The 23704-nt window shown below is 41.8% G+C and overlaps 3 long non-coding RNA genes across 8 annotated transcripts; 2 read left to right on the top strand and 1 right to left on the bottom strand.

Moving 5' to 3' along the window:
- Positions 1-1577: 1577 nt before the first annotated feature.
- On the bottom strand, positions 1578-16924 carry LOC129646665 (uncharacterized). 6 transcript variants are annotated; one of them, XR_008712094.1, is made up of 4 exons: positions 16323-16924; positions 15309-15926; positions 10397-12497; positions 1578-1746 (listed from the first exon to the last, which is right to left on the bottom strand). It is a non-coding gene; the product is annotated as an uncharacterized LOC129646665 (long non-coding RNA). The 6 variants fall into 6 exon arrangements; XR_008712096.1 differs by lacking the exon at positions 10397-12497; XR_008712092.1 differs by lacking the exons at positions 1578-1746; positions 10397-12497 and adding an exon at positions 12889-13665.
- LOC129646668 (uncharacterized) lies at positions 6736-10396 on the top strand. Its single transcript, XR_008712098.1, has 2 exons — positions 6736-7784; positions 9335-10396. It is a non-coding gene; the product is annotated as an uncharacterized LOC129646668 (long non-coding RNA).
- Positions 16925-17189: 265 nt separating the features above from the next.
- Positions 17190-18970, top strand: LOC129646667 (uncharacterized). The gene is made up of 2 exons (XR_008712097.1): positions 17190-17531; positions 18175-18970. It is a non-coding gene; the product is annotated as an uncharacterized LOC129646667 (long non-coding RNA).
- Positions 18971-23704: the final 4734 nt, after the last annotated feature.

Genomic DNA, 23704 nt, shown 5'->3' with positions numbered 1-23704 from the left:
AAAAACCCACCTTTTCATCTGCATACAAAAAGGCTAAGAAATTGCCATCACAATCTGACGACAGGTATTTCTATTTTGCATTATTATTACTCATCATAATGATGCATCATGATTTTGCTTATTCCCGCTTTTATGGTCTAGAGAGAGAGATGAATAGGTAAGGAACACCTCCACTTCTCCCTGAATATAGACGAATGAATGATATTAAGTATTCATCATCACTCCCACATGTCACTTTCCTGAACCTTTAAAAGCTAGATGTTCTCAGTGATGTACTAAGTTAGAAGTTTACTTTAAGACAAAGAATTAAGGCAATTATGTACATCTTACAGATGGTTGACCAAAATTTGGTTAAGAAATATTAAGAATGTAAATATGTTATGAGGATATTAAGGCTGACGACATGGTTGGTTTTAATGATGTCAGTGATGCAAATTAGGATGTCATGTAGTTTTTCCTAATTACAAGGATGTCACTGGTGATGCAAAAAGGGAACTTTCACTGGGTTTGGGATGGACCATCTACTGTCTTGTCCTTCTTACCAATGAGAAGACACTTTCACCAAAATCCATATAATTTTCTCATTTTTCCTTCCACCACTTTGGGGCATTTGTTTCCTCATACACAATAGGGTGTCAAGGGAGTTTCTCAGGAAAGACAGTTATAAAGTCTCTCTCACTACTCCTGGGTGCTCTGAGAAATAGGGCTTTTAGAAACCTAAACTCAGCCTGTCTTCCTCCTTCTAAGACAAAAGATACGGATCCATGTGACTAGCAAAGATAACACTTAAAATCCTCTCTCCACTCCCTCACCTATCAGGCTGATCACTCAGGAGCAGGCAGTAATTTCAGATGCATTCTCATTTCCTAAAATATACCCACATCTACCTGATGATTCTTGGCTCTCCTGTAACAGGGACAAAGACTTTAATGCCAACTATCATTCAAGTTGCTGGTTAAAATATGCACATTGACTAAAACTCACTCTAATAAATATTTCTGAGTAAGTGAATTTCCAGTGAAATATAATTAGGTGATGAATAGATCAATTGGTAAAGAATCTGTCTGCAATGCAGGAGACCAGAGTTCAATTCCTGGTTTGGGAAGATACCCTGGAGAAGGAAATGGCAACCCACTCCAGTATGCTTGCCTGGAGAATCCCATGGACAGAGGAGCCTGGCAGGCTATAGTCCATGAGGTCACAGAGAGTTGGACATGACTTAGTGACTAAAACCTAAAACCAACCAATGAATCAGTCAGTGTAAATTCTCCACACTTGTTAGTGTGGAGAGGGTACTGGGGACCTGAACTAGGGCATGGGGAGATTATGAAGGCAGGAGGAGATTCCCTTTTAGGGTAGGGGGTGAGGGGGAGGGCATCCAACTGCAAGAGTGAGTGGGCAGAATGACCCCCACCCTGACTTGCCTTTTGGAGTGGAATCAATCTTTTTGCTTTGAACAGGGCAGGGACGAACCGAAGCTCTTTGAGAAAGCATTTTTGTCCAGGGTACACACACAGGGTGCTCTGTTGTGTTTGATTTACAAGGAGTTAATCTCATTTTTAATACGTGCACTTTATTATAGAAGAGCTTTGCTCCCAGGGGGTTTGTTAATTGAGGTGTCACTGGGCTCCCAGTGGTTGTGAATCTTCATCCTTAGAGGCTAGCTATGACCTTTTGGAAATAGCCAGACGTCATTTAAAACCAAGCAGAGTGGGTCAGGCAGGAGACCAGCTGGGAAAATACGGTCTGAGGACAAAACAAAGGGAGAACATAAAACAAGAAGAGTGATTCTTCTGCATGGACCAGAAACGGGCACCAAGAGTGGCCTCAGAGGATCCAACATGTTGAAGCAACATTGTTAGAGAAAATCCCTCGCCTTCCAAGGTGACTCCTTGGCAAAAGAGAGTCTATGTTCACAAATCAGCAATCAAATGCTTTTATATGCAGATCAAATTCAGTCTCATGGAATTTCACATGCATTTAGTACTATTGATATGTACATTGGACCCAATATTTTTAGGTAGCACAAGAATCTTTTAATTATGCTCAAAAGATCTTTTGTATCATTTATCGTATACCAAGTGCTATGCTAGGCAGATCCTAAGCTTCTAGATAGAGAGTAGGAAAAAAAATTTGTACATGTAAATTAATTTTGGCCACGCATTTTCTTATGGGTGAAGCTCGACAAAGTGACTCATGTTTCTGATAACAAAATTGTGTTCTGTCTGTCTCATTCTGTGGAAATTCGAGACCAATTTCCTCTCAATTAGCTCTGAAAGTGTCTAAAAAGGTGTTTTGTTTGTTTCCCTCACATGAACAAGAATTTCTGGTGAAGCTTCCCTGGTGGCTCAAATGGTAAAGAATCCACCTGCCAATGCAGGAGACCCAGGTTCGATCCCTGGGTGGGGAAGATCCTTTGGAGGAGGAAATGGCTATCCACTCCAGTACTCTTGCCTGGAAAATCCCATGGACAGAGGAGCCTGGCATGCTATAGTTCACCAGGTTGCAAAGAGTCGGATATGACTGAATGAGTAACACACTCTCCAAACTATATGATTGCAGGATTTAGAAAATAAAAGCACAGGGTATCAGATAGGAGAAACTTGAGTATCAGATGGGAGAAAAATCATTTTTTTTTCAGCATAAATATGTCCCACATACTGCATGGGACCTACACTGAAAGATTATTTGTTGTTGGCCTGAGCTTCTAATTTAACTGGGTGTCCTGTGTTTTATCTGGCAATGCCACAGAAGGAACTAGAACAATGAAGGGGAGTCAGTGAAGTGGGGTGGTCTTTGAGCTCCCTTCAGCAAGGAATTGCAGTTTCCAGCATTCTTAGACCACAGACAGGTGTGTCTGGGTGGCCCCAGGGAAAAAGAGAAGGACTGTGCAGGTGTGTGTCTGGGAGTCCAAAGGATAGAGGACTGAGGGGGAGAGGTTTAGGGAAAGAGAAGTTCCAGAGACCTCATGCGTAGGGTGTTGCGTGTATAAAAGGAAAAGAGAAAAGAGGGGATTTTTCCATGTATTGCTGGGGATTATGAATTGGCTCCCCTTTAATGTTCCTTGAGAGAACAAGTAAAAGATTAAAATTGCTTTTTAAATTACTTTCAGTTAACTGGCTTGTGTTTCTTTCAGCGATGCTGCACGAAGATTAAGTCATAAATCCTTAGGGATTTATTTGAGTTGCAAACAGCATGATTTTTCCTGTTTTCCTCCTCTTCAGTTCCCTGTGGGGGAACACGATGCTTCGCTGCCACCCATGAGGCCACTGACAGGAAGTGATGGGGGCAGCTGCTGAGACCAGATAGCCCACCACCTTCCCCATGTCCGACGTAGGCTTGTCTCTCCATCTCAGTTCTATCACGGTCTAGACCTCATCAGGGGAGTCTTGGCTTTCAATATCTAACAGATTGTTAATGAACTGTCCTTTCCAAATGTGTGTGTATTATCGATGTATGTGTTTATGTAGTTATTGCTTGCCTTCTCTAACAAGGATGAGAATCAGTTAGCCGTATGAAATAGCCTTATTTCAAGCCATTAAAATAAAAAGAAAGAGGCAAGTAAAAGGGGAGAAAGGTATTGTCTGAGTTTCAAGCTCTTCACATCACAAAAGATAATGTACTACTCCCCTCATGTTTAGCTGACATTCTGGTTTAAGTCTTAGACTCATATATTGAACTCTATTTTGGCTTCTGTTTCCCTCCATGGCTTTCACTGTGGTAACTACTAACATCCAGATTATTCGATCTGTGGTTTTTATTAGGTTATTTTCAGAGATTTCCATGGTTTCCTGTTTCTACTCCTTAGGGCCATTTATACTAATTACTTTGAAGCAGCATCTTCCTCAAACTACAGTGAACGCTTATTTTTAAATGGTAATAATGAGTTTAAGTTCTTATATACTTTTGAAATTTTGTATGCAATGTTCCAAGACTTTTGCTATCTCTTAGTTTTCTTTTCCCAGTGACTTTTTCTCTTTTCCTTCTCAGAAATGTGTGTTTGACATTTACTGAAATTCCAGATACTAAACCAGAAATGCCAGATGCTCGTCTTGCCATTCAATAAACCTCTCACTCTTGCCTTAAAAGTTAACAGGCAACAATTATTGTGACAGAGGAATTTACAACCGTGATAGGACTTTGTGACTTGGCAAAGAGTTTTTATCGACATGGGTAGGTGCTTAGGAAGGAGGCTATTTTAGTTTCTAAATTCACACCTTCTTTGTAAACTGAATTTTCAGTGAAAGAAAGTGATTCTCCTAGTTTATCTAGTTTCTTAGAGCATTATTAAACTGCATTTCTTTTCTCTTTCATCAGAGCCAGTATTCACGGAGAAGAAATAGGTAGCAACTATCCTGTGTGATTTGAGAGGTGTCCAAAAAAAGGCTGGTCTTTCTGCAATATCTCTATCACAGGCCTATCTTTTTTTTTTTTTTTTTTTTCTTTTCTTTTGGCCACACAGCTTAAGGAATCTTAGTTCCCTAACCAGGGACTGAACCCCCACCCTTGACAGTAGAAGTACTGAGTCCTTACCACTGGACCTCTAGGGAATTCCCCTATCTTCCTTTAAAGAAGAGAAATTCCCACCAATAAAAATTCTCTAGCTTCTTGTTTATCTCTGTGACCCAGCAAGAAAACTCCACACTGTGGTTTGCCTGAATTAGGCAATCATTGAATGTATGTTTGTGAAATGGAATTGAGTTACTTTGCCTGAAGGCAAAGGATAATTAACTTAGTAAGTGAATAAACAAATCCTAAATGGTGAGGATTGGGCTTCCTTGGTGGCTCAGAGGTTAAAGCGTCTGCCTCCAATGTAGGAGACCAGGGTTCTATCCCTGGGTCGGGAAGATCCCCTGGAGAAAGAAATGGCTACCCACTCCAGTATTCTTGCCTGGAGAATCCCATGGACAGAGGAGCCTGGCGGGCTACAGTCCACGGGGTCTCTGAGAGACTTCACTTCAAATGGTGAGGATTAGGGCTAGGAAGTTTTCTACAGGTTGTCCTATCTATAGGTTTTTCCATCCACCATGGATTGTATAATCTATGTTGAAGGCAAAAAAAAAAAAAAAAAAAAAAAATTCAAATACAGATGACACAAAATCGTGAGGAATATGGAATATCCTAACTGTATCAAGATTCTAAATGTTTTTGACAGATGAGAGCAATAATGAGCTGACTAAAATGATCAGATTTAACAGGGAAAAATAAAAGGTCTTGTAACTGGGCTGAAAAAAAAAAAAACTGTATATAGGCAAGATAAAAGAGAGACTTAGCTTTGACATTTAGTCAATAGGAAGTTCAATATTTTCTTCATCTACCCTACAAAATGTGATATTCAAGGTTGAACTGGGAGTAAAACCCAAGAGAAAAACAAAAAGCAACAGTCAGAAGCTGGAAAGGTATCTAGGATACAGTTTAAAGAACAGATCAAGTAAAGTTGCTTGGTGCTAGGTCCATGGATGACAACTTGGGGCTTGGCACTCCCTTGACTGGGTTCCCTAGAATGTGAAACCAGAGGCAAGAAGAAAAGAGCAAACCCAGAATGTTGGGAGTGAAAGGAAAAGAGATAGAAGATAAAGAAACATGCAGATCAACACCTGCATGCTGGCCTTGCTTCACCGGTCTTGAAGCACAGCCGACATGTCTGTTTGGCCAAGAGGACATCCCTAGGAGGGATGTCTAAAGGGGAAAAGGATGGGAGAAGCGTCTGGTTCCTTCCTTTCTCCTGTTTCCTACTGGGCAAGTGCCAAGTGAACACCCCTCACTTTTAGATTGTGTTATCTGGCCCCTCAGTTGAAACTAGATCATGAAACCAAATACATCAGTGTCCCTTTTCATCTAAGATTGGGAGCAAAGGACCAACACACCGTGGATAGGGTGCAGACCGAGAAAGATGAAGTTGATCCAGGAAAATTGAAGGATACACAAAGCTGCCCCAAAGAATACCTTATTATCTGGTTTCTAGCATTTAAAAGGTAGGCATATAGGACAAGAAGAAGAAGCCACAGTGGACTAGAAAAACCAACAATGGGGTCTCCAAAAGAAGCTCTTGCCATTTTGCCACAAACATGGCAGTATGGGCTCTTCTATCTTTGCCAAAAAATGTAAAAGACCCAGCATTATTTAGTCACTAAAAACACAGAACTCAGCCTTGTTTCTTTCAAACACCTTTAAAAATGCTCTAAATCTCAAGAGATTTACTACTTCCAAAATACAAAATTGATAAACTGAAATTAATAAATGTTTAATTAAACATCTACAAAATGAAACATGATGTCAACTTCATTATTTGTTACATTTATTGTTCATAAAAATTTCATTACATTTGAAAACAATTTGTAGGTTAGATTCTCTCATTTTATAAGAATTCCTAAGTATGCCTGATGCTTGCCAAGAAATCATTGCCAATCATAAATTAAATGAGTTACTCTGGATTAAAATTTTTATTTCGGAAGGAAATGATTTTTTAAATCCCTTCAGAAATTTTGCAACAAAAAATACATTTCATGTGGGCTAGCAACGTAGTTTATTATGTTTTATATGGTGTGTGTGTGCACATGTGCTCAGTCACGTCCAACTCTTTGTGACCCCATGGACTGTAGCCTACCAGGCTCCTCTGTCCATGGGATTTTCCAGGCCAGAAAGCTGGAGCGGGCTGCCATGCCCTCCTGCAGGGATTCTTCCCACCCCAGGGATCGAACTGGTGTCTCCTGTGTATCCGGCATTGCAGGTGGATTCTTTACCATAGGGAGTTCCAAAGGAAAGGGAGACCTCTATGCTGTTTGCTATCACACAAGGGAAGATATGGTTTTTTCTGCCATGGACAAGGTACATATCAGTACAGTCTTCAATTCTAGGAGCTACTCATAAAAAGAACACCCTCAAACTGGAGGCTTTGGAGTTAGTCTCTATCAAACATACTACCTACCATATAATAGCTCACCATATGAACCAAGGTAAGTTACTTTATCCTCCCGGCTAATTGAGAATTGATAATACCTTGAGGGTAGTTAAGAATATTATAGGAGCTATCCCAGAACCTATGACATTGTAGATCCTCAACAACTATTCTCAGTAACAATGTTTCCACTGTAAAGTCTGGAGGAAGAAATACCCATTGTGGAAGCCTCTGTGTTTTAGGAAAAGTTGAGAAAACAGAGTGATTTTTAGATTAAAGCAGTGAAAGTTGCTCAGTCATGTCTGATTCTGTGTGACCCCATGGACTGCAGTCCATGGAATTCTCCAGGCCAGAATACTGGAGTGGGTAGCCTTTCCCTTCTCCAGGGGATCTTCCCAAGCCAGGGATCGAACCCAGGTTTCCTGCATTGCATGTGGTTTCTTTACCAGCTGAGCCACAAGGGAAGCCCCATTAAAGAAGAAAGATGTGCCCAAATGGGCTGAAGATTCCTTAAGTGAGAATGTAGGTCTATTCAAATCTGTGTACAATACAATAGAGACTCTAAATGCAAAGTGAGTGGATTAAGAAGTAAATGTGTAAATTAAAGACAGCTGGCCTGGCGTGCTGTGATTCATGGGGTCGCAAAGAGTCGGACACGACTGAGCAACTGATCTGATCTGATCTGATCTGATAGGTAAGAGGGAGAGTAAATTTATTCTTTTTGACTCTAGAGGGCACAACCAGGGCTTCAAGGTTACCTGAGAAGCAGATGTATCGCTAGTTTCAGAAACAACTTGATCACAACTAGAACTGACCCAATTGGAATGGGCTTGCTTGGGAGGGAATAACTTTCCCATGGTCAGCGATGTGGAAGACAAACTGGAAGGTTAGAACTAAGGCCTGGACTAGGCGACACCTGCAGTTCCCTCAACCATTTTTACCTTTCTGTTTTCCCCTCAGCTCAGATCACAGAAACCTGACTATCAATAGGTTCTTTGTTGTAATTCCTGACCTTAACCAACTCGGCACTTGAACAACTAGGCCTCTGGTATGAACACTGATCTGACCTCTGGTATGAGCACAGAGAGAGACACTTGCTAGCCTATCTAAGAACAACCCCAACCCAAATGGATGTGCAGCACTGGGAAAAAGAATGGATGAGGTTGTCTCGCTCTGTCTGTTGAGAAGCTCTCACGTGCATGCTCAGTTGTTCAGTCGTGTCCGACTCTGCGACCCCATGGACTGTAGCCCGCCAGGCTCCTCTGTCCAGGGACTTTTCAGGCAAGGATACTAGAGTGGTTTGCCATATCCTCCTCCAGGGGATCTTCCTGACCTAGGGATCAAACTTGTGTCTCCTGCATCTCCTGCATTGTCAGGCAGATTCTTTATCACTGAGCCACCTGGGAAGCCCCAAGAAGTTGTTACTACTTGTATTGGCTGCTTTCTGTTCACTTGCGAATATAAGTCTCAAGGAAACCATAAGCACTTAATAAAATACCTTAGGTAGGAATAAAAGAGTAGCTGCCAAAGCTCTGGATCATCATCAGGAATTCTTGGATTAAACAAAATTTAATCTAAGTGCTGGCTAAATTGAGCAGTAATGCGTACAAATCTTTTTGAACAATGGCTGACTTGCCCACATTGTCAAAAGACATTGGAGTGAAAAATCAGATCCCATCTCTGTTATGTTGGCTTAAAATCTGTTTTATTGAGGGGGATAGTGTGGAGGCCTGGCTGTATTCCCTTGGGAGGTCTAAGTTACTATTTGAATTGCTTGGCTCCACTTCATACCTGCAGCCCCCCAGTGCCTCTTTCTGACTCTGCCTGTGCTTGATATGGCCAGCGTCTTGGTTACTTCTAAAAAGGACAAAGTCTATCCGGTTAACTAGGTCATCATTGCCCAAACCTGCGTGGCCTGAAATAAGACAATAAAGGACCAAAGGGGCCACACAGACACGTACGAGCTACGTGATGTGCCTGCCCTTGCTTCTTTTCTCAGCTGAGGCCCCTCTTGCCTTGTCTCTGTCCTCATCCACCTGTCTTGGATTTTGACTTGTGAAACAGGGCTGGGGCCTTTCAGGTAGGATGACAGGAGACCTCTCATTGGTGCCTGTTTATATTTTGCCAAAGAAAATTGCAGTTGAATTGTAACTACATGTTTCTTTTTGGTCTTTGGCCCAATCATGGAGAGCAGCTGGCTTTCCAACTGAGTAATGACCTAACACACGGATGCAACTCAAAATGCCTTTGTTTTTCTCTTTTTGTCATCAAAGCAATAGCTCTGGGCTTGTACGAAGCTGTGGCCTCTACATATAGTGCAGTGCAAAGTCCAGGAGACCTAGGTTTAGGTCTTGAATCCAATGTGGTCTCATTTCCTGATATTGGGTTTAAAAATGTATATATTTTTTAAGATAAATGTACCTCTCTGGGTTTTAGGTCCTAATCTACAAAACTAGAATAAAAATCCCTTTTGTGATCATTATCCAAAGATGTGAAGAGAACGAATGTGAAAATATGCTCCAAGGAATCCTCATCTTTCAACCTCAATAAAACTTTTTATAAAACATCTGCCCTGAAGGTAGTGAGGTGATCCACTGAGAAATGCCCTGAGCTGCTTTTCCAGTCAGGGAGCTGGGGCGGAGGATTGTGCTGCGTCATCCTCACTCTCTCACCTGGCTTCCCCCGGGGGCCTGGCTGGTGGAGTTTGGGGTCTAGATCAACTCTAGGAAATAGTCTTTTTTTTCCTTTGTGTGAAGCTAATTGGCCCTTATGGAAATTGGACCCATGCCCTTGGACTAATTAACACTGTTGCCTATTAGCTCCAGCTGAACTAACTTCCTCAAACTTACACTCATTTTATTTAGTGGATAGCAATTTGCATTTTAAAAAGATATCTTGCCCATAGCCTCTGGCCACTAAATATGCCTTCAATTCCACACACACTGGAAGCCATACAGATTTAACATTACCCTCTGGTTCCTGAGGTGTTAGGAGCGATTTAATACTTGTTAATTTGTTAGCGTGGCAGAGGTGGGGATGGGAGTAAGAAACAGTGTGTGTAGCCCTGACTCTCTCACTAAGTGGCCTTCCTCAAGCAAGTGATGAGCCTCGCAGGACCTGTTTCCTCTTCTTTAAAATGAAAGAGTTAGACTAAATGATCTCTAACTCCCATTCTAGGTTTAAAATTCTATGATCTTTATACCATTCCCTGCCTTAGGAACACGCAGCTTCATTAATAAATAGCAGCATTTATTGCTCATCAGAGAGAAGGACTCAGGTATTAAGCGTGCCTTCTCCTCCTGCTCCACACACATAATTCTTAATGAAAGTTAATGGGAATTAGAAACATCACTAGCCAAACAATTGATGCCTAAACCTTGAACCCGTGACCTCTTGGTGTGTCATTTCGTTGCTTGTATCTGGTCGTCTTTCCTAACTAGGGAGGCTTTAACCCTGAGCAGCATGGGCTCAGAGGAGATCACGTCAGGACACACTGACCTTTATGGGGAAGATGTGTTCTCATCTGGGCCAGGTGTTCATGGCAGACTCGCACCCCATCCTTAACTGTGTCAGTAGCCTGGTCTGGAATCAGATGCAAGGAAGGGAAAATCCTTTTCATGAATTCACAGAAGGTTTCACCACGTGCTCTTGCCATGAAGCCTTTTCACCATGCACCGTTGTTACCAGCACACAGGGTGATTAGCCATCTAGGTTATTATAGCAATAGGACTTGGTGATGAATTACACGTTCAACTGGCCACGTGCTGTGAATGCTAAGCCACTTCACTCATGTCCAATTCTTTGAGGCTCTATGGACTGTAGCCTGCCAGGTTTCCCTGTCCATGGGATTCTTCAGGCAAGAATACTGGAGTGGGTTGCTGTGCCCACCTCAAGGGGATCTTCCCAACCTAGGGATCAAACCTGCATCTCCTGTGACCCCTGCAATGCAGGCAGATTCTCAACTGCTGAACCACCGGGGAAGCCCATTCCTTAACCAATACTACATAATTTCAGTTAAATTTCCCAGCTTATTTGTACCAGGAGATTGGCAAGCCCACAGTCTAGGGTCACACCTCTTCTGAAGCCCTCAATATTTCTCCAGCAGTGTGGACGGCTGTGTGTGAGCACCATCACAGTGAAATCCACCGTGGTTTTCTTTCCTGCAGGAACCAGACAGAAAACAGGAGAAACGCATGGGAAGGAGGCCTTCCTGCTGAGCGCCGGCTGGACGCTCTCAGGGGTTTCTCACTGTTCCCCTGCATTCTTACCCTTGACCCTTTGGTGCAATCCAGTCTCCCTGGGGCAAGGCCCTCTGAAAGTTGTGATTTCCTCTCCTGACAGGCAGCAGGAAGGGGAGAAAGCTGCAAGCCAACCTTTGCTCCGGGAGCACTGGAAAGTGGTTAACAAAAGGGGGCACAGGACAGGGTGTGCTCAGGAAATATTGATAAAGTGAGAGAGAGAATGTGGAGAGAGAGAAAGACACCTCCCCACAACCAGCCCCGTGGATACCTACGCGCACACTCTCCTGTAGGTTGAGGAATGTGGGTTCTTTTTTTTTTTTTTTTTTACTTAAGATATTAAATTGAATGTACTTTTATTTTTTATTTTTTTATTTTTTAAAGTCTGGCTCTAACAGACTTTTGAAATGCATCTTATCCAATTGCAGAATTGCTGCCAGGGATGAATTCTGGGGATTTCCCTACAGGCCCCAATGGCTGAGACTTTGCTTTCCAATGCAGGGAATATGGGTTCAATCCTTGGTTGGGGAGCTAAGATGCCTTGAGGCCAAAAAACCAAAATATAAAACAGAAGCAATATTGTAACAAATTCAATAAAGACTTTAAAAAATAATCCATATCCAAAAGAAAAAAAAAAATCTTAAAAAAAAAAATCCATCTGAAAAAGTCATGTGTTTCTTACCTGAAGAATGGGGTTAACATTAAAACTGCCTTCATAGGGAATAAATTAACCAATCAATGAAAATAGCTTAGAATACTGCCTGACATAAATTAAGTACTTTATAGGAGTGAATTACTATATTTTAATACACTGTCAGACTTTATTTTTGGGGGGTCCAAAATCACTGCAGATGGTGACTGCAGCCATGAAATTAAAAGACGCTTACTCCTTGGAAGAAAAGTTATGACCAACCTAGATAGCATATTGAAAAGCAAAGACATTTCCTTGCCAACAAAGGTCCGTCTAGTCAAGGCTATGGTTTTTCCAGTGGTCATGTATGGATGTGAGAGCTGGACTGTGAAGAAGGCTGAGTGCCAAAGAATTGATGCTTTTGAACTGTGGTGTTGGAGAAGACTCTTGAGAGTCCCTTGGACTGCAAGGAGATCCAACCAGTCCATTCTGAAGGAGATCAGCTCTGGGATGTCTTTGGAAGGAATGATGCTAAAGCTGAAACTCCAGTACTTTGGCCACCTCATGCGAAGAGTTGACTCATTGGAAAAGACTCTGATGCTGGGAGGGATTGGGGGCAGGAGGAGAAGGGGACGACAGAGGATGAGATGGCTGGATGGCATCACCGACTCGATGGACGTGAGTCTGAGGGAACTCCTGGAGTTGGTGATGGACAGGGAGGTCTGGCGTGCTGCGATTCATGGGGTTGCAAAGATTCAGACACGACTGAGCGACTGAACTGAACTGAATACTAATTATAACATGATTGGGGGAAAGAAACCATACCACAATAACACAATTTCTCATTTTGATTTTGCTTGATTCATAGGCAATAAGACCCTCAGTGCAGAAAGGCAACAACATCTGTATGTTCCCATAGCCCCTTGCTCTCTGACATTATTCTGTTCTCACTGATTTCAGTTCTTTCCTGCAGACCTTGGGCTTCTGATGGACGGTAGCTGTTATTGTTCAGTTGGTAATTTGTGCAGATCACCCAAGGTTTGCTGTGTGCACTTATTTCTTATTTTTAAAATGTACTGTGAGCACAGGCATAAAGGCAAGGAAAGCTGGATTTGGTCTCAACCCCAATACTTAACCCTGGACAAGTCCCTTAATATTTCTGAATGATGGGTTTCTCAGGTGTACAACAGGACAGCAATGTTTATCCTGACTACCCCATGGTGTTATGACAGTCCAGTGAGACTTTCATATGAAGAGACACTGGAAAGTGTACATTGCTATAGAAACATAAGAAGAATCTAGATTTGTGTTAGTTTTCATACAATGGTTAGCCCAATCCTTGTTAGTCTTTATTGATAAAGAAGATTTGCCACTAGGCCTAGGAGCAGTTAAATAGCATCTCATCATTACCTGCCTCATCTTTTGCTCTCAAAACTCCCAAACCAAACATGGGAAGGAAGCTTGTTATTCAGTACCCTTCATACCTCCCTTTGCTAACTCTGATGCCTGTCTTTTCTTTCCCCACTAAATTCTGGCACTGTAATCATTCTGCAAGCTCTTTCTCTTTCAATGGAGGTTTTTTACTCCTCGCCTTTAATGTAAAATGACAGCCACATCTTCAGAAGGTTTGGTGTTAAGATTATGTCTTTTACATTCCTACAGTCTCTGTTGTTTAGTTCAGCTTGTCAGCCTGTCAGATAAAGGCCCATGGAGCATTCTACAAGGAATTATTAATGAAGATTCGATGGTTTTTCTTCTGGAAACGGATCACTTCACTTTTCATCTCACTGGCTTTTTACATTAAGAAACTAAAAATAGCCCTGAGTATTCCAGGGAAGGAATTATCAATATTTGGCCGTGTATTCCTTGCTTTCCGGTTGTTAGATTTGGTTCCTTGCCTATTTAGGACACAGAGAGATGAATAAATCTTAGTAGTATAATCCCCATATCACAATCTTTCTTTTTTTTTTTTTTTTACTGAGACGATAAAGAACTGAATCTGGTCTCAGGACACCTTGCTTTGAGCATAGGTTTTAGTTTGCTTGCCCAGAAAAGAGCCATTTAAGCACAAAGTTTGACAACGATAGCTTTGGGAGAGTGGCCCACATCGAACTCATACTGTATCAGCACAATCTCTGTCCTTCCACAAATGTCCGTTTAGGACAATGTTGGCAGCTGCAGCCCCACCTGCTATGGGCTCCTAGCCCACACATTCTTGTTTACATGTGTAGATTCACCACGTTATGCTGAAGTTCTCTGCTCTCTAGAAGCCACTGCAATCCACCTTCATCCTGGCTCCTCTTGGACAGGGAGCCACGTGTGTCAGAATACTATATGGATGAAGTTTGACGTCTTTATTCATCTTCTATTTATGGGATGAACGTACAGTTAAAAGGTGGCTTGAGACCATCAAACCCACGTCTAGCTGTGATCTAAGTGGAATTTAACATAGGTCTCCTGAGGTGAAGGGAGAAATGAAGGAAAGAAATGAAGTGCCTGTTTCAATTTAATACTTTGGGCCTTTTTAAAAGAAAAAAAAATAAAAAATCAAAAGACTAGGACCTTCCTTGGCCCCCTGAAGTTGTAGGTTTTCAGATGCTCCGAGATTCAATCTGTGCATTTTCTTGGCATCTGTTTTTTCCAGGCAGTATATTACCACTATAAAGTAGCCTGAACAGTGGGGTCTTCCCAACTGGGGGCCCACTTCAAAGGCAATGTTTGAAGTCCCCTGATGCTGACTGTGGGTGAAAGGGCTTATTGTTATGTTTAGCTTATTAATTACTTTAAACAGAAAAAATAAAAGATAATTATCTTCTAAATAAATTTCTCAGCCCGTCTTCCTTCTTTAACATTCTCCAATCTTCGGTGTTTTTTTGTTTTTTTTTCAGTCATACACCAGTAACTTTAGTTCTAAATACTGGTGTGATGTAATTATGTAACGCCTTTTAAGCTGGAGATATGTAGCTGTCTTGCAAAGGCACATTGCTGTTTTCTCCTATATTTAGAAAACAAAAATTTAGAAAGTAAGGGCAAGCAATCCATTCAACCAGCATTATACCATGAGGTATGAATGGAGAGAGCAAGAGAATCCAGATTTCTTATTCAATTTCATCAGGAAATTGAAGGAACATTCTTCCCAGAACACTGGCAACTCTGGAATCCCCCTGAAATCTGAAGAGTGTCCTGCTTTCTCACAAACCAAACATCCCACCCAGTTTTACTTGCAATTAGCTATTTCACCCCAACCACAGCTTGCTTTTTTTCCCCAATTTTCCTCAAAACTAAAGCAAGTCAGAGTTCCGTGGTGTGAAGCAAAACAAAAACACCCCCTAAGTTCATGTGTTGTCACCAGACAAAAATTTGCTAAGAACAAGCAGAAATGAGGAGTTAATGGATTCCATATGTGGTCACTAACCTAGCTTTATGAGATTTTCCAAGAGATTTCTGAAGAAATTCCTGGAGCACAAAACAAGATCAAACACCCACTTTTCCTGTCAAACAGGACAAGGAATGTGCAATCCATAGTTACCCCTGCATTTACCTCAGTAAACATGGGAAGAAACTTTGGCGGCAGTGTCTGCTTCGCAAGGAGCTGAGGGCCTTGTGTGGTAGGTACCCCAGAGCAGGAAAACATCGCAAGATAGAGTCTGCTTCCTCACAGCACGAGGGGACCAGCCCTGCGAGCCTCCTGCCTGGTACCAAATTCATCTCAGAGGGGAGGGCCGATCAACCAAAGGTGGTAACTGTGGAATTTTCTTCATCCAGCAAGACTGCACCCGAATGCAAAAAGAACAAAGTGTCAATCGGCTCCTTGTCTGTTCAGGCTTCATTCAGTGGTCACAGAGGTATTTCCTCTGCACATATTTTCGTTCAGCAGTGTGTGGTTTCTGGCCCAGTGGCTGTGGCTATAATGGTTAGCTTAGCCTTAACCACATTAGGGCCCGGGTTAGGGAGAAGATTTCTTGTTGTTCTTATTGTTTTTGTTGTCGTTGCTGGAGTTGAGGCAGGGCAGCTGCTGGGGTTAAACACGGTTTCCATTGTTATTGTTTTCTTTCTCCCTTTGTGTGTCCTGAACTCTGAACAGCAGAAATGAGATCCCCACTTTTGTTAGTGGAGTGGCTTCTGTGAGGAAATTCCAACCACTGGAATGTTCCATGAGCTGCAAAGACAACCGCAAGAGTCTTGGAAATTTGTCTGTGGAGTGTATGGCTGGGGCCCCCTTGCCACGTCCCTCCTCCCTTCCAAGTGGAAATAACAGCCATAGGACAGGTGGGAGAGGAGTGGATGGGAGCAGATCAGGAAGAGAGGGCACCTAGCTGAGCTGTTCAGCCACAAGAAATTTATGCTTTGGGGTAAAATAATGTCCCCGTTAACCAAGGGTGCACAACACACAGCACACTGGCAGCAGGGTCCCAAGCAGCTGGCGAGGCTTGGAGCTGCTCCCTGATAGTGAGAGGGGGCTACCCCAGGACAGGTTCACGGAAGAGGGGGGCTGCCTGGGCCACTTGGGGAGGAGGTGGAAAGGTTCACCCGGGGAGGACGAGGAAAGGTTCACCCGGGGAGGACGAGGCCGCGTGATCTGCAGAGATAATGGAGCCTTCAGCTTGACATCTGAGCCTTGAGTCTCCAGGTGGAGCAGGATTCTTGCTGGGAGGGGAGACAGTAATTGTTTTTAGCATGACAGATAAGACATTCCTGCTTCCCTCATCTCACGAACATCTGGGAAACTAGCTAAATATTTAAATGAAGGCATGCAAAGTTTCTAGCTTCTCTCCACTTCCTCCTTCAAGATCACTCTTAAACAAGAAGACTCTGCCTTCTTAATTTTACACTATGATAGGTAAAAGCATAATTGTAGAGGATTGTTTGGCTTTAATCTGATCAAAACCATAAGTCGCCAAGAGACTATGGGAAACATTAATTGTGTAGCTGGACTGGGTTTCATGACTGCAAGGAGACTCATAAATAAAGCCTAGGACTTGAGCCCAAGAGTGTAACAGGAGAGAGAAAACAGAAGCTGGTGGAGAAAGATGGCTGATGTTGCCTCTTAAGCGAGAGTATATAAATAGTTTGCTCCCTCTGAGGTTGTATACAATTTAGTCCCTCTTCACAAGTGTTCCCATTTAAAGATGTGGTTAACTGAAGGGCTGGAGATGTTACTATTTCTTAAAAAAAAAAAAAGCTTTCTGTAAAGTCCCAAATCCTGTGTGTGATGTTGACAGATATTTGACCCACATAAACATTCGTTTAAGGAGACGGGACACTATTTTCCCTGCCTCCTGACCCAACTCATATTCTTCAAAACATCAAATAAAGTAATATGCAGAATTATGTTGCCCCTGAGAGGGATTTTCTCTTGTTTCCCTCCCACTCTGCTCAGTCTGTCTGTCTGTCTTTCCCTCCCAGCCTCCCCCTTACCCTCCCCTGAAAACTCTGGAAAAACAGTAGTAAGTAACATTTGTGCCTTTGGCAATAAAACCACAGGCCTCCCAAACCCCAAATGGCAAAAAGACATTTCCATTCCAATCCCAGTTTTAAATTAAACTGTAATGAAAAATCAGCAGTGGCAGCTGGGACCAGAGACACTGATTGTCTCTAGGAACAAAAAGGAGGGGAACAGAGGGGGAGAGGAAGAAGAAAAGAGACTGCAAGGAAGCAGCACTCTGGTAATAAAGCAGCTGGTAAACCTTCAAGTAAAAAGAAATTAGAAAAACAAATCTAGGATGGAGACAAGCAAAGATGGCTGTTTCTCTCTACAGTCACGGTGAGGCAATCACAAATCACCCGCCACTTTATCAATGGACAGGGAGGGGGCGGGGAGGGAAGAAAGATGTGTGAGCCTCTACTGACACCTGCAGGATGAGGAAGGAATTTCTCGGGGGGTTGGCTGCCACCCTCAACATCCAGGGAAGGAGAGGGCATTTGGGCTGTCCTCCTAGGCAATAGTGAGGCTCCTAGAGGCTTTATGGAGAAATGGGAGGACTTCAGTCAGTGCTTTATTCTCTGTAAGGTTTAAAAAAAGTGCATTGAGAAGAGCATTTGACTTCAACACAAGTTTTGTTTGTACCAGAGAATGTGGTTAGGTTGATGTAAATCTGCAACTTTAGATCTTTTTTTTTTTAACGTATGACACAGACATCTTAATCAGAAATGGGGACAGAACCCAAGAGTCAAGCATTTTCATTTGTAGCTTTCTGAAGCTTGCAAGATTCTGCAGATCTTTTAGCCTGTAATTTATAAATATTTTTCTGAATGGTGATCAGGAATCCAGAAAAGACCTGTACTGATCTATAAGAACCAAAGAAGCTGCCAAGGGGTTAAGGATCATGACAGTAAGTGGACTTCTGGGTAGCAGATAAGAATTAGAGATTGGGAAGCCAGCTTCCTTAACCATGTTTTGTTCCCAGATCTAAGAATCTGATAAAGTTATGGGATCCACTTCTCCGGGGGAAGAAAAAAAGGTACCTAAGTGCACACGCAGTTGTGGATGCTCACAGATCCCTCAGGCCAATCTATAAAGTCCAGATTGAGAACTGCTTCTCTAAAGAAAAAAAAAAAAAGCTGAGAAATCTGCAATCCATCCACGATGAAGGAGAAGGACTTCAGATAAAACTTAAAATGTACCATTGCCTATTTAGATGTCAAGATTTTTTTTTTTAAACAGAAAACTGCTGAAACCAAAAGCACTCAAGATTTATGCAGAATACATAGCCTCTTCAAAATATGTCCTTTTGACTGTGAGTTACTCTGGGACTCTGACAGGCACTGGGGAGACCTATGACCTTTGGGGTCTCCCTTTCTGAAGAGGGTCACTATCCACACAAACAACAATGCCAAAAGGAGTTTATTATTGAGGTAGAAAAATCTATATAAAATTAAAATGATTTATTTTAACTAATCAAAGGATGTTTGTCATATGTCTGGGATGTGTGGAGCTGGGTGTGAGCCTGGTAAAGCTCTGGGTGACCCTTTAGGGTGACATTTAATTAACTCTGCTCTGGTGCCTGGAAAGAATTAACGCATCTTCCAATGGGTCCCGCTGACCTTTACCAAGTCTTCCCCAATATGAGCTTCTGTTTTCATGACTAGTATTTTTAAAAATAATTATAGATTTGGCTACTATATTCTGATCCTCTTTGCTAATTCTTTGTTGCAGTGATAGTAGTTGACAGCAGAAAAATAAAAACACAAAGACTTTGTGAATGGAAGTGTTTTCATTCCTACCCTTCAATCTAGTTGGTGCATTTGGTCTAGTTAGATTCTATTCTTCCTACTCTCTTCTCACTTCCTTTTTACTGCCTTACTTTTGGTCTCTATGTTATCACTAGAGGATGATAGGGAGCAGAAAGAAGAAATCCTCAGCTTCCTTAGAAAGCACTGGATGCTGAAAAAGGTTGAACCAATAGTATGGTTAAAAATCTTTCCATTATTTTTAGGTTTCATTGTACAGCCACATTTGTGATGGATATTGAAGTCAGCTTCTCCTCTGATTTTGTTTAGATATGCAAAAGTTATCCATGCCACAGAAACAATTATAAAGCTTACATTAAGAAAACTGAATAAATATTTTCTTTCATCGGTTTAGCAATTCAGTGGGAGTTTGCTCTGTCAGATCTAGCCATAAACCATAACATATATTAGAGCTCGTTTCCATCTATTCTATGACATTTGGCCATGTTTATATAGTATGGTCATTCAGAGATGGGTACTTTTCAGAATCAAGCACTTTATTTATAGTTTTCTACTAATTGCTTCCTGAGGTATAACCAATAATAACTGATACATGTTTTAAGTCCTTTGCTCTTCCCCAGTCTGATTTGTTTATTCAGGGTGTCACACACAAAATAATCCCATGAATTAAAAGTTTCTCCTCTCCTCTACATTTCCCAAACATTAAATAAATCATAATCATCCAAGTTTCCTGTCAGTTAGAAATTGCTTACACACACAGCATGAAGAATGCAATCAGGCCCTTCAGTGAGAAGGTGGTTAAAAATCGACAAAAGATAAATCATCTATGCTGAAACCACATGGCAGTGAGTGGAATGTGGACTGGGAAGTAAAGCAGAATTGTATTCCAGTTTCTAATATGGTGCATGCAGGTCTTGACTTTTTGCCAAGTTCTCTAACTGCTTTTGAATTTCTGTTTCCTTATCAGTTGGTGGAAGAATTACCTTATCAAAATGTCATATCTAAGATATAAGAATTATCCAAATGTGCTCAGAATTCAATGTCTTATTTTCCTCCCTAGAATGTCATTCTAGACCATGAACTCCTTAGTGCCAAATTCAGACTTAAATTGAAGAAAGTAGGGAAAACCACTAGACCATTCAGGTATGACCTAAATCAAATCCCTTACAATTATACAGTGGAAGTGACAAATAGATTCAAGGGATTACATCAGATAGACAGGGTGCCTGAAGAACTATGGATGGAGGTTCGTGACACAGTACAGAAGGCAGGGATCCAGACCATCCCCAAGGAAAAGAAATGCAAAAAGCTAAAATGGTTGTCTGAGGAGGGCTTACAAATAGCTATGAATAGAAGAGACATGAAAGGCAAAGAAGAAAAGGAAAGACATATCCATTTGAATGCAGAATGTGGTCCACTGGAGAAGGGAATGGCAAACCACTTCAGTATTCTTGCCTTGAGAACCCCATGGACTGTATGAAAAGGCAAAAAGATAGGACACTGAAAGATGAACTCCCCAGGTCGGTGGGTGCCCAATATGCTACTGGAGATCAGTGGAGAAATCACTCCAGAAAGAATGAAGGGATGGAGCCAAAGCAAAAACAACACCCAGCTGTGGATGTGACTGTTGATGGAAGCAAGGTCCAATGCTGTAAAGAGCAATATTGCATGGGAACCTGGAATGTTAGGTCCATGAATCAAGGCAAATTGGAAATGGTCAAACAGGAGATGGCAAGAGTGAACTTTGACATTTTAGAAATCAGTGAACTAAAATGGACTGGAATGGGTGAATTTAACTCAGATGACCATTATATCTACTATTGTGGTCAAGAATCCCTTAGAAGAAATGGAGTAGCCATCATAGTCAACAAAAGAGTCCAAAATGCAGTAGTTGGATGCCATCTCAAAAACAACAGAATGATCTCTGTTCATTTCCAAGGCAAACCATTCAATATCACAGTAACCCACGTCTATGCCCCAACCAGTAATGCTGAAGAAGCTGAAGTTGAATGGTCCTATAAAGACCTACAAGACCTTCTAGAACTAACACCCCAAAAAGATATCCTTTTCATTATAGGGGACTGGAATGCAAAAGTAGGAAGTCAAGAAACATCTGAAGTAACAGGCAAATTTGGCCTTGGAGTACAGAATGAAGCAGGGAAAAGACTAATAGAGTTTTGCCAAAGGAATGCACTGGTCATAGCAAACACCCTCTTCCAACAACACAAGAGAAGACTCTACACATGGACATCATCAGATGGTTGATACCGAAATCAGATTGATTATATTATTTGTAGCCAAAGATGGAGAAGCTCTATACAGTCAGCAAAAACAAGACCAGGGGCTGCCTTTGGCTCAGACCATGAACTCCTTATTGCCAAATTCAGACTTAAATTGAAGAAAGTAGGGAAAACCACTAGAGCATTCAGATATGACCTAAATCAAATCCCTTATGATTTTACAGGGGAAGTGAGAAATAAATTTAAGGGACTAGATCTGATAGAGTGCCTGATGAGCTATGGATGGAGGTTTGTGACACTGTACAGGAGACAGGGATCAAGACCATCCCCAAGAAAAAGAAATGCGAAAAACCAAAATGGCTGTCTGAGAAGGCCTTACAAATAGCTGTGAAAAGAGGAGAAGTGAAAAGAAAAGGAGAAAAGGAAAGATATACCCATTTGAATGCAGAGTTCCAGAGAATAGCAAGGAAAGATAAGAAAGCCTTCCTCAGTGATCAGTGCAAAGAAATAGAGGAAAAGAATAGAATGGGAAAGACTAGAGATCTCTTCAAGAAAATTAGAGATACCAAGGGAACATTTCATGCAAAGATGGTCACAATAAAGGACAGAAATGGTATGGACCTAACAGAAGCAGAAGATATTAAGAAGAGGTGGCAAGAAAACAGAAAAGTATACAAAAAAGATCTTCATGACCCAGATAATCACGATGATGTTATCAGTAACCTAGAGCCAAACATCCTAGAATGTGAAGTCAAGTGGGCCTTAGGAAGCATCACTACAAACAAAGCTAGTGGAGATGATGGAATTCCAGTTGAGCTATTTTGAATCCTAAAAGATGATGCTGTGTAAGTGCTGGACTCAATATGTCAGCAAACTGGGAAAACTCAGCAGTGGCCACAGGACTGGAAAAGGTCAGTTTTCATTCCAATCCCAAAGAAAGGCAATGCCAAAGAACGCTCAAACTACTGCACAATTGCACGCATCTCACACGCTAGTAAAGTAATCCTCAAAATTCTCCAAGCCAGGATTCAGTAATACGTGAACCATGAACTTACAGATGTTCAAGCTGGTTTTAGAAAAGGCAGAGGAACCAGAGATCAATTGCCAACATCTGTTGGATCATCAGAAAAGCAAGAGAGTTCCAGAGAAACATCTATTTCTGCTTTATTGACTCTGCCAAAGCCTTTGACTGTGTGGATCACAATAAACTGTGGAAAATTCTGAAAGAGATGGGAATACCAGACCACCTGACCTGCCTCTTGAGAAACCTGTATGCAGGTCAGGAAGCAACAGTTAGAACTGGACATGGAACAACTGACTGGTTCCAAATAGGGAAAGGAGTACATCAAGGCTGTATATTGTCACCCTGTTTATTTAACTTATATGCAGAGTACATCATAAGAAATGCTGGTCTGGATGAAGCACAAGCTAGAACCAAGATTGCCAGGAGAAATATCAATAACCTCAGCTATGCAGATGACACCACCCTTATGGCAGAAAGTGAAGAGGAACTAAAGAGCTTTTTGATGAAAGTGAAAGAGGAGAGTCAAAAAGTTGGCTTGAAGCTCAACATTCAGAAAATGAAGATCATGGCATCTGGTCCCATCACTTCATGGCAAATAGATGGGGAAACAGTGAAAACAGTGTCAAACTTTATTTTGGGGGGCTCCAAAATCACTGCAAATGGTGATTGCAGCCATGAAATTAAAAGACGCTTACTCCTTGGAAGGAAAGTTATGACCAACCTAGACAGCATATTAGAAAGCAGAGACGTTACTTTGCCAACAAAGATTCGTCTAGTTAAGCTTTGATTTTTCCCGAAGTCATGTATGGATGTGAGAGTTGAACTATAAAGAAACCTGAGTGCCAAAGAATTGATGTTTTTGAACTGAGGTTCTAGAGAAGACTCTTGAGAGTCCCTTGGACTGCAAAGAGATCCAACCAGTCTACCCTAAAGGAGATCAGTCCTGGGTGTTCATTGGAAGAACTGATGTTGAAGCTGAAACTCTAATACTTTGGCCACCTATTGTGAAGAACTGACTCATTGGAAAAGACCCTGATGCTGGGAAAGATTGAAGGCGGGAGGAGAAGGGGATGACAGAGGATGAGATGGCTGTATGGCATCACCGACTCGATGGACATGAGTTTGAGTGAACTCTGGGAGTTGGTGATGGATAGGGAGGCCTGGCGTGCTGCAGTCCATGGGGTCACAAAGAGTCGTACATGACTGTGTGACTGAACTGAGCTGACTGAGAATGTCATTTCCCAGGGCAGCGCCATATCTGATGAACTCGCTGTTGGGCCAAGTGAGGTGAAAAGTGCACACTTGGCTGTTTCGTGGCATTTAATGACATGGAGTAAATGTTCAATGTTATAAATAAAAACTGATGAGAGCTAATGTTCATGGAGCCATTTGCTATATGTTGAACACCCTACACTGAAATACTGACTGATCATCTAGGCTTAGAGAGGACGAAGGGAAATCTGCTTGCCGAGTCCCGTGGTA

This window comes from Bubalus kerabau, chromosome 3, assembly GCF_029407905.1.
Source record: "Bubalus kerabau isolate K-KA32 ecotype Philippines breed swamp buffalo chromosome 3, PCC_UOA_SB_1v2, whole genome shotgun sequence".
Taxonomy (NCBI): domain Eukaryota; kingdom Metazoa; phylum Chordata; class Mammalia; order Artiodactyla; family Bovidae; genus Bubalus; species Bubalus kerabau.
The sequence above is the reverse complement of the archived record's forward strand: the minus strand, read 5'-3'. Positions and strand labels throughout refer to the sequence as shown.